Source organism: Bombyx mandarina, chromosome 16 (assembly GCF_030267445.1).
Source record: "Bombyx mandarina strain Sakado chromosome 16, ASM3026744v2".
NCBI classification, from domain to species: domain Eukaryota; kingdom Metazoa; phylum Arthropoda; class Insecta; order Lepidoptera; family Bombycidae; genus Bombyx; species Bombyx mandarina.
This window is the reverse complement of record NC_143222.1, coordinates 5,352,727-5,366,044: the sequence shown is the minus strand read 5'-3', so window position 1 is coordinate 5,366,044 and position 13,318 is coordinate 5,352,727. Positions and strand designations below refer to the sequence as shown.

Below are 13,318 nucleotides of genomic sequence, written 5' to 3'. Positions count from 1 at the left end.
TTTCGGGTGAATTCAGTAGTCGTCATTTTCGTAGTTATTAAATAATTTATTTATTTATTTACAATACTTAATTATTTAGGTTTTGCACCAAAGAATCTACACGATACAATTATTTATGAAAGAGTAATAAAATGCTGTTAAGGTCTGCACTCCCTCAATTATCGGAAAACATGCTAATATCAATTAAGGATAAAGTATACATCTAGCAAAGCATAATTACAAAGAGTATATATGTATAAACATCTATATATTATATAAAATTGAATTGCTGTTCGTTAGTCTCGCTAAAATTCGAGAACGGCTGGACCGATTTGGCTAATTTTGGTCTTCAGTTATTTGTGGAAGTCCAGAGAAGGTTTAAAAGGTAGATAAATATGAAAATGCTCGGAATTAAATAAAAATATGTAATAATTTTGTTTTGTCGGACGGATTCCTTTTGTTTGTTTTAAGTTTATTTTTTATGCAAAAGTTTAGGTCTCTTATTTATCGATTGAGGCACTACGAAGTCTGCCGGGTCAGCTAGTATATATATAGAAACAGTAGATATGACCGTTTATGCATTTTATTTATAATCGAGTTTCATTAACGCCGACGGGTTTGCGTCGCTGGTGGATTTTTGAAGACTGGCGGTCGCTGTCGGCTCATTAGCGCTGGGGGGCGGCTCGACCGCAGGTACACACACGTCCAGGCGTTATTTATACTGAGGATGAAAAGAACAATGTTCATCCCGATCTCTTATTAATCATCCCTTTGTGTTCAGCCGGCATGGTGATTCTTGTGATGATTTACAAATTTCGTCTAGAGGTTTTGTACTAAAAAAAAAAACAGTAAGGGCATCGGGTATCTATCGACCTAATAAAATTATAATACATCGATTGTTTGTCGTCAAATAAAGCTGGGGCTACGGAAGTAAAACCATTTTTTTTAATAAACTATACTTTGTATGTTTGTAACTGACTCCTTTAGACGTGATTTGGACCCACTTTAAACGGCCAGATTTCATTCAAACTTTGTAGATTTATCGAGGACCGATGCCAATACACTAACTTGATAAGGTTATTCCATTATTCAATTTGCAAAATAAGATTTTTGCCAATTTATATATTTTTTATCTATAGTCGATAAGGCAGCAATTGATGTTAAATTACTAAATAGTTTTAAAAATACGCTTTTATAGAAAATTTAACTAAAAAATGAAAAATATTTTTTTACTGTTGAGAAAGAACACAGATACTGAAGATATACAGCCTTGAACATACCTCAAATATCAAAGTGTTACCATTAAACTGGCGAGTCGCAATACACAGCACATAAAGTATAGTCAACAATTAATTCAACACTATTATACCGAAATTTAATTACTGAGTTTTATTATGTATTACCGTAATTACAATATAAAATTTCTCACGTCGAGTCCGTGAGCTCACCTACCCGTCCGAAAAATAAGATTTATTTAAACCAATTTTTTTTAATTTTACCTTAAATTTAACTTTTGAGTGTAGGTATTCTGTATTGAGGATTAACGAATTGGTATCTAGTGGTTACTGAAGTCTGCAGAATGTGAACGTCACTTCTATCCTCGTAAATGAGGTTGAAGCTTAAATATTTATACCACAGCTCTCTAACTCTATAAATACATAATCGCACTGATAGAAATCATGGTATCCCTACCACCAATAATAAAGAAAATCAGGATATCATTGAATAGATTGAGTAAACAGATTTGGAATTAGTGGGATAGCTACGAACAAACACGGGTGTCGAGAAATTAAAAGAATCTATGCCTGTCTTCTCTTTCATGGTTACTTAGACGGAGCACGAAAGAGACAGCTGCAATCTAGACCGTGAATACCTTATGCAAAAAGTAGGAGTCGACGTTCTCGCGTTCCTTGTCCAAAATTTCCAAAAGTTTCTAAAAACGATCCAATAGTTTTAATAGTAAACACTTGCATTGTTTTGCTTCACTCTTAAAATGTGAACTGTATTAAGAACGGGCCGGTCGCATAATTTTAGAAGGCTCCCAATTTATTAATAGTATATTTTTTTGTATTAAAACAAAAATAAGGACGTATCTTGTATAAAATATTTCCTCTCGTGTCATGATGATTCGAAGAGAATATAGGGGGGCATTTATATAAACACAGCACTATTTGTGTTTCTTTGTCCACTGAGTTTCTCGCCGGATCTTCTCAGTGGATCGCGTTTCCGATCCGGTGGTAGATTTTGCGAAGCACTGCTTTTGCTAGGGCCAGTGTTAGCAATACTTTCGGCTAGAGCCCCGAAAGCTCACCTACATGCTAGGGCGAAGCTGCAATAGCCTCTCAAAGCTATCAGCATAGGTAGGAAAAAAGTGTTTCTTCACTTTTGGCTGGTCAGAGGGGTTTTAAGACCATATATCTAACCATCAACAATCATTACTCGTGACTTCGATTTGTAGGTACGTTGTGTTCCTATCTATCTATACCTGTCCTATATCATTGTTGGTATAACACGAAATGAGTTCACACACACAAACTCGACGTTATGTTTGGTGGTATTCATACCGTGGTGACTTTGGTAACCACTTAACATGAGCTGTGAGCTCGTCTACCAATATGCGGCTATAAAAGTTAGTTACGTCACTATGCAAAATCCAGTGTAACTGTATTAATGTATCAAGACAAATGATACGACAAGACAAGGTCAACGCAATTACGTGGAAACAGTTTAACTGCAATTATTTTAATTAGATAAGTCAGCGACTCTAAACCTTTACAAATTCACGATACCTTTACATACTTATTTACATGCAAAGGTGCTAAAAATCGAAGTGGAGATAGTTATTTATAATTACATTCATTAAATTTTACATCATTCATCAATTAATTTAGTCGTGCAGTTAAAAACTTGTAAACGGTTGTACATTTTTTCCATACATGTGCTATTTCTCCGGTTAACTTCGATAAAAATGTCGTATTTATGATCTTGACAGGAGCATGCGACACACGTTTTGTGTTTGAGAGCCACTGAGATAAGTCACGAAGAATTTCCAATGCTAAACTAGTCGTGTGTATAATCTGTGCGTTTTCCATGACGGCGGTTTACATACCTACTTTATGGTCTTCCGAGGTGTCAGTGTTACGGTAAGAGAATGGCCCCTTGCCGGGGCGCATATGAAATATTGTGTTTAACACCATGACGCATGTATGGCGACGTCCCGTGGCGAGCCCTGTCCCTCTTGACCGCGATGCCTGCTCCGCGCTCAATATATCGATTTTTTAATGCTCTCAGTTTTTAGGTGCAGTTTTTGAGCTTCACTATGCTCAATGAATGCTTTTGACGTTTGCTAATAAATACATATGTACAAATCGAGAGGTGAAAGGATATTTGGTTTAAGCGGTATTTCGCTTAGTACGCAATATTTTTTTATTTAATTTTTTCTATGGCCAATAACATTTATTACTTTTACAGTGTGTTAGTTTAATACATAAATAATTTTACTTAATTAACTTTACAATATAACAAATCAAAATAATTTAACATAAATCAACCCACACATCTTCCAATGCGCTTGAAGGAGGCACAGTTCCCAAGATACTGGCTACGTTGCCTCGTTGGACAACCAGACTCACTCTCTACTGTGCAAAGTACCAGACAGCCTTAGCATCACGTGTAACCTCCTTCAAGCGTTTAGAGATTTCTGTTAAAAAAACGCGATATTTACCTTTGTAATTAAAGGTCAGTTTTATTTGGAATTATTGGTATCGACAATTCGTTGTTTTTAGTTGCAGTTTTTGAACTTTACAATGCTCAATGAATGCTTTTGACGTTTGCTAATAAACACGTATGTACACATCGAGAGGTTACAGGATATTTGGTTTAAGCGGTATTTCGCTTAATACGCGATATTTACCTTTGTAATTAAAGGTCCGTTTTATTTGGAACTAGCGACCCGCCCTCGCTTCGCTTCGGAAACATTAAATTTTATTATTGATAGTCCCGCGATTTTACCTGCGATTATTGTTGTACCGCGGGTGACGTCGCGGGGCGAAGCTAGTCTAAAAAAAGTAGCCTAAGTAACTCCTTATATAATCAGCTACCTATCAGTGAAAATCTAGTCAAAATCGATCCAGCCCTTCCAGAGATTAGCCGGAACAAATAGACAGACAGACAGACAAAAATTGTAAAAAATGTTATTTTGGTGTATGTACCGCATGCATGCAGTAAAAAGCGGTTATTTCAATATTACAAACAGACACTCTAATTCTATTTATATGTATAGATTATTGGTATCAACAATTCGATGTTTTTAGTTGCAGTTTTTGAACTTCGCAATGTTGAATGCTTTTAACGTTTGCTAATAAATACAAATCGAGAGGTGAAGGATATTTTATTTAAGCGGTATTTCGCTTATTACGCGACATTTACCTTTGTAATTAAAGGTCAGTTTTATTGCCAGTATTAGTATCAACAATTCGATGTTTTTAATTGAACTTCACTTAAGTTTACCCCATTCAAATAGCTGAAGAAGTTTTTTGTTATGATATTTTTTACAACTTTTAAACTTTTTACATACTTTTACAACTTTTAAACTTTAAATTACTCTCCTATAAAGTTGCAGGAAGGTCGCTTAAACCAAATAGTTTTTATTTTCTGCCTGTTTATTATAGACTAAAAAATTAAAGTATCTGCCAAAAATAAGGAGTGAGCTCATATTAAAGATTAAAAAGTGAAATCTGTTTGTTAAAACGAAAACCTCGTAATAGTACTTAAGAATTAATATGCACATATAAATTCGTGCATGTTTTTTTTGAATGGATAAAATCTATACACGTTTAATCGTTGGGAGCTTAATCTATGTGAGTTTTTATGTAGGTAACATCAGGTTTTTTTGTTGGTTTGATCTATTACAACGATTAAGTAATAAAAGTAATAACTATGGGCTTCGACGTTAACTAACGGAACAGGTCAATTTGTGCGTTTATCGTTTCAAATGTACGGTTTGCAATAAAATTAAATATTAAAATAAAATCGAATTTTATAAAAATCGTCATAAAATTACATTGAAGTTTATTTGTGACTATATTTTGTAAAAAGAAATATTAACAAAATTGTACATTTTGAATTTTTTTTTTCAAGTATCAGCTAAAAGATACAAGTAATTTTAAATAAGCTGAATTTAAAAATGAAACGATCTATTTCATTTTTAAAATGGTTTTTTTGCTTATATTTTATCGTATCTTAGAATAGTGCTTATTTAAAGGACAGGACAATTTAAACACCCTGTACTGCAAGCCAGTACGGGAAAACACCACAATAACGCATTACCATACCACTGACGCTTTCAACTCCTGTCACAAGATCGGCACCGTTTCCTTTGCGAGGTCTATGAGTTAATAACCACATAATAGCATGTCATCAAATATAATGAATAATTTATGTAAAAATCAAACCTCAGCAGCAAAATGTCAGTAAGTACAAAAACTGCACGCTACATCTCTGTTATGGTTTCTTTATTACGAACGCATTTAACACTAATCTTCTTCAGCGCTATTAAAAATTATAAAAATAACAAAAATAAAAATACTAAATTGGGTACTTGCCTGTTTTCGGACCTACGTTTGAAGAGCGTTCGTATTGGGTGGCCATGATGGGAGCACCACCACAAATATGTATAACCCTTCCGAGGCTCCTGGTACTCCGTATGTACCAGTAAATATTTTATGATATAAAATTAAAAGACGTACCACGACAAATTGTCTTAATGTAACGTTCCGCTTTGTCTGGACGTTTTGCAACTTATCATGCCTAGAATATTTTGTAGTTATAGGCGATAAAGAGAATTAAAATTTTATGCATATTTTTATATGAAATTGATGGTATACATAAATATACCAAAAGAGACGACTTATTACTGGTACTTATTTGTAACATCACCTCCATCAATCCTATGATATTTTTTTCGCATTTTTAAATATAAAAGATACCTTTAACCTGTAATATAAATAGTTTAAAAAAAAATTATATAAATATATTTTTTCGTCGTCTCTAAATAGAAAATCAACTTGAAAGGGTTAAATTGTAGTTATTCCTTGTCATCTACAGATGGCATAAATGTGCCTCAAGACAACAAAAAAAATATGTAAAAACACTTATTATTTTTAAATTATTTTACAAACCGTACTTACCTATAAAAATCGGGGATTGCAACAAGGCTTCTGATATTCTGACTACTGTTACGAAATGTCGAACATTATTTATTGTTATTTTAATGTCACGTCCATGAGAATAGAACTCGTATGATGTTATATAGCTCGTAACTGTTTTAAATTAATTGAATCGTTGTAAAATGTGTGCTAAGTATAGCTTAAACCTATTTTTTAAAAGACTTTGAATTAGAATTACTAGATTTTGTGGCAACTGGCATTCTGAGCTTATCTCTTAAAAAATGTTATGTCCAACCTTCGATGTTACAATAATTTGTTTAATCTCTATAAATTTATTATGTTGACAAGTAATTTAAGAATATAGTAAAACACAAGTCGAGTTGAAATATAAAAAAATGGCTTCACCTGTTTTCAAACTTAAATGAAGTTTCGAACGTTTTTTTTTTAAATAAAAAAAGTAGCTTAGTTGAAGCTACCGGCTCTTTTTATTTAGAAAATCATCATTTGATTCATCAACAAACCGATCAAGTAACACGTTAATTATCCTTCAAAACTGTGACGAAAACTCGCTTTTATTAATCTCTTCCTACTCATAAAGTATACCTAAATGTTTAACTCCATCTTTATAACTATTGCGTTTATTTTTTTATTTTTATTGCTTAGATGGGTTTAGTTTTTGCGAAGTAAAGTCAGTAAGGTTTCTTGAAGCTAATATGTTCACTAAACTCTGAATGGCTGGGAAGTGGTTAGCTTCTGTATGATGTATTAAGATGATGCGTATGCCTCTTATATACAGTAGCGCTCAAAAGTGTTTTTGTGCAAAAACATATTAATTTTATTAATTAGAAATAAATATATAACTTAACAATCGATATCTATAAATCTTCAATGTTCCTCAATATATCGACCGTGTAACACTTGTTCATTTAATTAGATAAGATGTAAATTGAACGTTAAAATAATCGCATTAGCCTTATACTTCAATTACTGTCCGATAGAGTTCTATTTTAGAAGAAATAATAACGAATTGTTATGTCGTCATAATACTTTTGAGCGCTACTGTACCTAGTTGTTGATCGTTCACCAGAGCCCTTAGACAGCGCGACTTGACGGCGCCCATCTTGTCTCTAATCAAGAGAACGTATCCAATGACGTCACTAAATATTTTATAGAGAAAGTTAAATTACAATATTCCCGGAAATCTGAGTTCTCAGCCAGTCACCGGTATCAAAACGTCAACCGATAGTCACATAACAATATCAAATACAAAATTAGATGGACGTGTAATAAATACATCCTGATTTTTATGTTAAAACTACCGTTTATCATTTAAAATCGAAACGAAAATTCTCATCGATTGCTCAATATAAAAATCGATTAATTAACGAATGGTTCCCACATCGGACGTATGTACGTACTCATAAACCACTAATATACAGGGTGGCCCATAAGTCCTTTGATATGAAAAAAAAATTATTAAAATAAAACTAATTACATTATGAATTAAATTTTTATTTACATAAAAAGCTTAAAAAACGGGAATTATTTTTTGAAAATAACATCTCCTAAATGTAATCCGTTGCGATCACGGCACTCTTGCAAACGACGTCTAAAATTGTCGATGACTGCGCGGCACGTCACTGCTGAAATGCTTGTCATTTCTCTGCGGATGTTTTCTTTTAGGGCCTCAATTGACCGCGGGTTTGTGTCGTATACTTTAGCCTTAAGGTAGCCCCACAAAAAAAAATCCATCGGGGTCAGATCTGGACTACGTGGAGGCCAGGAAATGTCTCCTCTCTTAGAGATAACTTTGCCAGGAAAAAGTTGACGGATAACGGGCATAGCAGTGTTAGAGGTGTGAGAAGTGGCCCCATCCTGTTGAAACCACGTCCTGGCATTAAAGCCTGAAAAGTTTTGCAATTCTGGTATGAAAAACTCTTCGATCATAGCCACATATCGCTCCGACGTAACAGTAACTGCGCGCCCTCTGCCATCCTCAAAGAAGTAAGGCCCTAGGATACCATGGGCTGACATAGCGGCCCAAACAGTCACTTTCGGACTATGTAAGGGCTTCTGATGCTTAAGTTTTGGATTGATGGGGCTCCAATAGCGGCAATTTTGTTTACTAACATGCCCGTTAAGATGGAAATGAGCCTCGTCAGAGAACATTATGTTATTGAAGGAAGTAAACCGATTCAACATTTCATTCGCATAATTTTGTCTTTGAATACCGTCAGTTTCCTTTAATTCTTGAACCAACTGAATTTTGTAAGGGTGCATATGTAAATCTTTCTTCAAAATCCGTTGTAACGATGTCCTGGATACGTTTAATGCTCTGGCGCGCTTACGAGTTGACTGTGTCGGATTTTCGCGAATAGACTGTGTCACTGTGTCTATGTTTTGTTCCGTACGTGACGTCCTTGGGCGACCCAACCGCGGTTTATCTAACGTCGAACCGGTCTCCTCGAACTTAGCAACCCAGTTCTTAATCGTTTGAAGAGTTGGAGTGTCGTCAAAGTTGTGTAAACCTTTGTGTTCTCGAAATTTACGCCGCGCAACGGTTGCCGAATTGTCGTTTTTATAAAACTCGCGCACACAAAACGCACGGTCCGCTCCGGTAAAACGCTCTATCGCGACTAAATTCCCAGAAACCGAAGTTACTCCCCCCGCTTCCCCTGCACCGCTCACGCGCGCCCTGTTCGTTTTATTCAAATTTTACTTTTCAAAGGACTTATGGGCCACCCTGTATATTCATAGTTTTAAACGTCAATTAATAGAAACGATGACACCATACAGTTTCATCACGTTAGTCATTAATCAATATTTATGCAATGGGAATCGGTTCAAGAACTAGAGAAACTGGTTACGGACTCGGTCGCGTTTGATTTCGGCTTCTGTCAATTAGAAGAAGAAAAAAAAAAAAGGTAGATTAATCGATAACTTGTTCCAGCAGACACAAAGTCGAGAATTGAAAATTAATTGTTTCATATTCAGTACGGCCCTGCAGTGTTTTGCCACTTAGATTAGGTCTGACTTCTTTTCTTAGCTGAGTTCTTCTCCGCGTTCCAATTTAAATCTTGAGTGCTTGTGCAAAGGTTTGTTTTGAGCCATCATCATGTTTGCGGCCTGGATAGTCGTTCACCAATGCCTTGACCTGGGCAAATATTTTGATAGTCGGACCACATTGCAGATGAAAATTTGACCTCGGGCCAAACAGTTTTTTTTTTATATTTTAAGTATAGCTTTTGCCAATGATGTCAGATCATATATTTTAGATTACCCCCGGGGATAATCTAAAATATATTGTATTGCTTAATATTTTATCTAAAAAAATATATGCACCAATTTATGTTTGACAAAAACTAAAATTTGTGTTTTTAATAATAATAGGTATATACAATGCTTCACGGGCCAGACAAAATTCTAAAAATTCTACAAAAAAATTTCAAAATTCTAAATTCTAAATTTGCCCAGGCCTGCCTTAGACACTCCGATCTCAAAACCGACGACGGCGGTCTAATTCAGCCCACTGAGTTTCTCACCGGATCTTCTCAGTGGGTTTAGTTTCCGATCCGGTGGTAGATTATCCGAAGTACTGCTCTTGCTAGGGCCAGTGCTAGCAACACCTCCGGTTTGAATCTCGAGTGCTCACCTACACGATAAGGTCACGCTGAAATAGCCTCTCAAGGCTATCAGCATAGGTAGGAGAAAAAAAGGTCTAGTTTTAGTAATCGCCACGCTAATACTAAAAACAAACTAAAACTATTCAGAAATGTTAACAAAATGACTATTTTTAAAGGCACTAATAAAAAGAGTACTGAAAAATTGATAAAATTTACAAAGGCTTACCATTCTTTGATACCTGATAAAAGTGTTTTTACAGAAACACTTTAACTTGAACAAATAATTTTTCAGTTAGGTATATCACGATGTTGACTTTATGATCTCCATATAAGAACCGAACCAATTTAGATGTGAAACGAAAATAAATTTTCGGTGAAGTCAGAATAATACCAATAAACCACAACCATCCACAACAGTGATTTGTGTGCCAAAGCCGAGCGTAGGTTGCGGGGGCGGCGCGATCAAAGACGTTCGCTCACAGCGGGGTCCGCGCATGCGCACAATAACACTCTTGTTTTCTAGAAAATTCTAGTCCATTGTTACCGTGACACGTTCGAGAACGTAAAATACGCATTTTACTGTTTGATTATCGACTGGGTTATCTGTTTACGAGGATTGCTATTCTAAAAGTTCACGACGTTTCAAAAGTGCGTAGGAGAATTATTTAAAGCATCATTCAAAAACAAAGTACGTTTCGTACTGTAATTATTATTATTACTCATTCGGAAAATTACTTTTGTATTACCGTTAAAAAAAAAACTTAAGCTCTTATCATCAGAAAAACGGTGATTAGAAAATTGCTCGAATGTTAAATTAACCAAAATATCGCGTGACCGACCGAGACGAATTTCGGAAGGAGAATGCGAGTTTCATTGATAGCTTCCTTGAACATGAAAATAATTAGCTGTAATTAATCACGGCTAATCTATACTAATACATAAATCTACAGTGGTTTGTACGCATGTTCCGTTATAACTACGGAACCATGCATCCGATTGACTTGAAACTTGGTATCCATGTAGAATAGTACATAGGGTGGCAAACACGCGGGATGAGATGTCCTACTTTTTTTCCCGCGGCGCACTCATGAAAAAAACAATTTAACTGTTTTTTTATTTTTAAATAAACTAATACTACTAATTGAATAAGAACTGTCTGATGAACTCATCTTTGTTTAATACTTCACTATTAAATTTTATTGCCTTTTGTTTATTTCACTTTTACACTAAACACAATATTGCAAATTACCCGAGCACAACAATGGCGGAAAATTTTAGGTGCGTGAGAGCAGACATAGATACTAACGCGCATACGCACTTGTCAGTAAGTACCCAGGGAGTACCCAGTACTAAAACTTAGACTTTCTTCCCTGTACAGCAGGACGAAAACCGAACTTTCGGCGTTGGTAGGAGAAAAAATACATGTACTTAATGGATAGGCTAATATTTATATGACGTGTTGAACTCCCTAATAATAATGACAATAAATAATAATGTTAATTTTAAATGCCCAGCGAAGCGGGCGAGTACGGCTAGAGTAGCGATCTCGTTCTACATATAACCAAATTGTTTAAATTTCACTTGTTTATGAAATACTAGCGGCCCGCCCTGGCTTCGCTTGGGTAGTAGCGCACGCGATGTAAAGAATTTCAGGTAGTTTTTTACACATTGGGTTACATTATTGGAGTTTCAGGAAGGATCCCAATTTTTTTTAAAAATATAATTAATATAGCATATGTCTCTCGGGGACAGCGTAGCTTTCCAACAGTGAAAGTTTTTTTTTCTTTAAATCGATTCAGTAGTTTCGGAGCCAATTCAATACAAACAAACAAACAAATCTTTCCTCTTTATAATATTAGTATAGATTAAACGTTTCTGTTAGCACAGTCTACAGTGTCTACAAATAGCAATTTAACCGGTTTAATTATGTTCATTATCCGATTTCCTTAGAAACCGGTCAATTTTCTTTCTTTACCGTTCATGGACAATGATCGAAACCGGCTTAGAAATTTAAACGGTTCACAAACCTTGTATATTGTGCATATATTCTCCGGTTTTAAATCTTCAGGAATAAATCTGAATAAATCCGGATTAATTTGAAATGAAAATTTACACCATTTAACATGCTTATATGTCTGATTTATAATTTATTAAATTAATTAACAACAGTAGTTTTTATCTACGCCACTAAATACGAACTCATACAATTAGTATAAGGCCGCAACAAGTTTTATAATTAGCTTAAATTTAAAGAAAAAAAATCAGCATAGCACTTATAGCTTTGACATATTGACATATTAGCTACTGATTCATTAGCTAACTATGACATCAATATATTTTGAGTACCTTGAATACAATATATGAGCTAAATAATAAATAGTACTTTCTTCGCTTGTCCCGAGTCGTAGGTATAACTTAAATCATTCTTTGGGATTAGTTATACTCGATTTTTTCTGTCGTATTGCATTTGAATATTATAAACAGCATAATAATCAAAACATATAACACCTTCGTCATCCTTGAAAACGAAAACTAAATCATTTGAAACGTTCGAAATAAAATAATAACAGTAAAAGACGCGAGATTATACTTTAAAAGTTTGTTTTTGTGAGTGACATAAATGCCTAAACATTATGATAACACAATGAAATTTTAACAGATAGGTACACGCCTTTTTTTATTTCTTAGATGGGTGGACGAGCTCACAGCCCACGTAGTGTTAAGTGGTTACTGGAGCCCATAGATATCTACAACGTAAATGCGCCATCCACCTTGATATACAAGTTCTAAGGTCTCAAGTATAGTTACAACGGCTGCCCAGCCCTTCAAACCGAAACGCATTACTGCTTCACGGCAGAAATAGGCGCGGTGGTGGTACCTACCCGCGCGGACTCACGAGTTCTCCTAAAACCAATAGAAACTAATAGAAGGGGTCAAAATTCTTAATTCGGCCTTCGCCACAGATTCATGTCAATGTCGTTGCAGTTACATTATGTGCACCATTAAACACGTTTGATTCAGATATAATGGTCCTTTCACACGGCACGCCGTGAACGCGCGATGTGCGATATCGCCGTAATACAAGTTAGAGATTAGTCCCGCGGTCGGCACGCGACGCCTTAACGCACCGTGAACGTACAACGATCGCAACGGCACGATCTCGTTAAAGTTCGCCTCACGCTGGAAATGACCGAGAAACTGAAAAAAATATATATGGAAAAACGAAAGAAACAAAAAAAAAACAATACAACAGTAATTTTATCTTTCGATTAAACTTCATGCAATGTTAACTTAACGCGTAAGGCTTAATTGACAGTTATTGTTTTTGTTGATTACGTAAAATAACTATCGACGCTTACTACAGCTTACATAATAATATCATCTTTACTCAGGCTGGAATCTGCTAGCATACAGAGGGAACTCGAACTTAATTTTAAGCTTAATAAAGAGACAGAAACGTTCTTCTCACCATCTGCAGTATGCTTCTGTAAAGTGATACAGAAGTAGAACGCGACGCCTTCAGCTCTAACACTAGGAGCAGGCTTAGGA

At 35.2% G+C, this 13,318-nt stretch overlaps 1 protein-coding gene and 1 long non-coding RNA gene across 7 annotated transcripts in view; both read left to right on the top strand.

Moving 5' to 3' along the window:
- The window catches only part of LOC149501264 (uncharacterized), a 344,283-nt gene that overhangs the window by 320,151 nt on the left and 10,814 nt on the right, over positions 1 to 13,318 (top strand). The gene's annotated exons all lie outside the window — the stretch shown is intronic.
- Lim1 (LIM homeobox 1) overlaps positions 1 to 13,318 on the top strand; it is a 95,685-nt gene that overhangs the window by 79,423 nt on the left and 2,944 nt on the right. The gene's annotated exons all lie outside the window — the stretch shown is intronic.